Below are 3,428 nucleotides of genomic sequence, written 5' to 3' on the forward strand. Positions count from 1 at the left end.
TGAACCACAGAGTCCCGCATCCTGCTTTGATTTTATCACATAAAATCAAGACCTGTAAATCTTTAGTCCTAGTCATCTTTATTTACTGGAAGTGTAAAATAGAAACAGGTATGTACCATGTTTTATGAAGAACAAATAAAAACCATTAATTTGTGACTTAAATGACAGAGAAAAATGGGGGAGGGAGGATCCACAGTTTCTTCTGCCTTTTTCTAATTTTGAGGCAATGGTTTTTATATGTTGCCCAGGTTTTGTTAGGTCAACATAGTAAAACAGGAGGTTTTATTAATCTATTAATAAAGACATAGTTTAGGAAGCTTCATTTATTATCATTTAGTTCTAAAATGTAATAAATAATATAAAAGTAGAAAACACATATACATACAAATAATATTCATAATACATATTATGTACTTTCAATTGATATAAACACATATACTCTTCAGCAAAATATGTCAACATTTTTAGATGTTTCACACATTCTTAAATATTACATAATATTTAATATTGATAATCATATGTCCACATATCTAATTAATATCCTTTTTTACTTCCTGTCATGTATTATAATTTTTGTATTACTAACTAGTAAAAATACATTTTTCATGTGATTTTGAAAATGTTTTCCATTTCCCAAGTTAATAATGTTATGAATTCTCCCCCCTCACCATGGTAAATGCAATTTATTATTCTACCTCAGTTGCTTATAAGGGAAAAAAAAATAAAACACTATTAGGGATGAGCACAGATGAACTATATACAGAGCTGAAGAAAATTCACAATGGCTGGAATGTTTGTGAGGAAGCACATGAGAACAAGTTCACAAAGCAAAGCAATTTTTAGCAAACCAAAATAAGAAGTATGAAAGTGATCCATACAAACAAAAAATATTCACGAAAAAGCCTGTGGGAAAATTAAACTTAACTAACCAATTTTTACATCAAGCATCTTTAATGACATGAGCCAAATGACATGGCTGTCAATTACACAGATATTTAAATATATGAATTTGGTCACATCAGATGCATTAAATGGAATCACATGGTCATCTCCCACAAACTAGGAGCACAAAGAGTTGACTCTTTGGGGTCCAACTGAGCTGTGCACTCTTACTCCAAGAGAGTGCTTGTGTATCAAAGGGGGACATGGAGGGGTCAGGATCATGGGAAAAGATCCTTCTGGGGCTGACTATCAGGGGTACCAACAATGAGATGTGTCCCTCAATGCCTCCTCTCTTCCTAAGCCAGTGGTGCCATCAAGGAAGGCAAGGCTAGTGTGGGCAGGGAGACAAGACTAGGAAGCTGGGAGAAGAAGCCTAGTGTAAAATGATACCCACACCCACAAAAGATAGCAGTGCCAGGGTAAGCCTACTGTCTCTTCTCAGACAGATGCTTATTATGGCAACAGCCACTGAGAGACTAGCCTCAAACTACAAAGATACTCAGACAACCTGTTTCAGTTGTTCTCACATGTTTTCATAGAGGGGTCTGTGGGTGTTCTCACTTCTGCTATGGTCCACCAGAGAACACAGATGCTCCACGTCACTAGCCATAACCCTCTGGGTCACTAGCACTTCAGAGCTCAACCCATGAAATGTTCCGACAAGCTGTTTTGTCATTATTTAAAAAAATTGACACCTTCCTGGATCCTGAGACTTCTGAAGAGTCTCAGCTTGTAAGAAGTTCCCTTGGCCTCATTACATTCTGGGGAGCTGGGGGTGGAGTTGGTAAAAATGCATACAGATGCAAATGGGAAGGGACTAGAGAATAAGTTTTAAAAATAGAGTGCAGGAATGAGATCTTTTCTAAGAATTAAATACAGGAGAAATAAATTTTCGAACAGGCAGTAGGGACAGTGCTTCAGCAACAGCAGGGGTGACCCAGGCCCAGACTGCATTTTTTCCTCTAGAAATGGTGATAAAACCCAATTTGCTATGCCTCTCCTAAGAGCTTGTTGATAAAAATTATGTCTGGTGACATCAGCAAATATTCAGGGAACTGATAGCTGAAGCAAAGAGCAAGTCCAGGGTAGCCTGGACTCTAAGTTTCCATAAAGCTGGGGTAGCCCTTCAACCCCAGGAGGAGTAGCAACACATCCATGGTGTAAGGCAGTTCCCTGCCAGGACTCTTGTCCCAGGTGGGAACAACATGGCTTCTTTTGGTGGACTTTTCTTGTGTTCTACCATTTTATTATGGATCTTACAGAAATGAATCTCACAAACTTTCCCCACAACGTATTCATTCTCCAAAGTGATGAAGCTAAACCCTCTGCGCCTGTTGGTGAATTTATCAAACATGAGCATTGCATCTTCCACCTTGCCAAACTACTCAAAATATTGCTTTACATCTTCCACTACTGTGTTCACAGATAATCTGCCTAAAAATACTTTCTTTGTTGTTGTCACCATCTTGGATTGCACTCTGTGAGGAAATGTAAGTTTGGGGTCAGTCATCTTGGACTCTAACTCATAGTGGGGCAGACATAATACTTTATCTACACTTGGTGGATCTGTTAACTGGCATAACTTAGGCCTCTGAAGCATTTTGTAGTAGCATCTCTCATGACCATACATTCTCTAATTTCTCCAAATTTGCTAAAATAGTCTATAAAGCTATCTGGTGAGGTCTGCCAGCTCAGACCACCTATAAACATTTTATCGGGGCTGTGCTTAGTGCCTTCATGTGGGAGTCTTCCTCCCGTGAAACACCAAACTCAACAGTGATCCCAGTGGCCGCCAGCTAGGAGCCCCAAGGTCAGCATGTTATAAATTCTTATGCACTTTCTCTTCCTCTTTCTGTACCAGTCACTTAAAATACCACTTTGGAAGCCACCAGAGGTGACTTTCATATTATTTTTATTAATAATAATCTACTTTTGCCCTAGCCAATCTGGTTAAGACCACCAGGAGCAAACTCAAATATTGAAAAATTAAAGTTTACTGACCATTTCAATGATTGAAATTCTAAACCAGAGACACTAAGAGGAATCCTAAAAGATACAGAAGAAGATGGAATTATCACAGGTGTTTGGGAGAAGAGACAAATTTGGGTGAATTTTAATGAAGCTGACTTACCAGGAAAGCATGTGTGTAAAGAAGCCAGCTCTGGTGTGCAAAAATGAACCCAAGGTGATGTCTCCTTGCAAACTCCAAAAAGCTAAGGCTCATGTGGAACTACAGATCCTAAAATCTTTTATTCACAACTTTGTACCAGAGCTGTAAATTGAGGTGCTTCTCTAAATGAAAGGGATTTTTATCCTCCATGTAAGGATATATATATATATATACATATATACATATATAAATATAATTATACCTTAGTGTTATAATATCAAACAGCAAACAATCTGTGAGTTTAGAAGGCAAATACTCTCAGTGAGAAAAAAATCAGTAGTCTTCCAAATATGGGGTATTTAGGTATTTCTGACAT

At 37.9% G+C, this 3,428-nt stretch overlaps 1 pseudogene; it reads right to left on the bottom strand.

The window, feature by feature from the left end:
* Positions 1-1,931: 1,931 nt before the first annotated feature.
* On the bottom strand, positions 1,932-2,652 carry LOC143411851 (RNA-binding protein Musashi homolog 2 pseudogene; annotated as a pseudogene).
* Between the last annotated feature and the right edge of the window lie 776 nt (positions 2,653-3,428).

Source organism: Callospermophilus lateralis, chromosome 12, assembly GCF_048772815.1.
Source record: "Callospermophilus lateralis isolate mCalLat2 chromosome 12, mCalLat2.hap1, whole genome shotgun sequence".
Lineage (NCBI taxonomy): Eukaryota > Metazoa > Chordata > Mammalia > Rodentia > Sciuridae > Callospermophilus > Callospermophilus lateralis.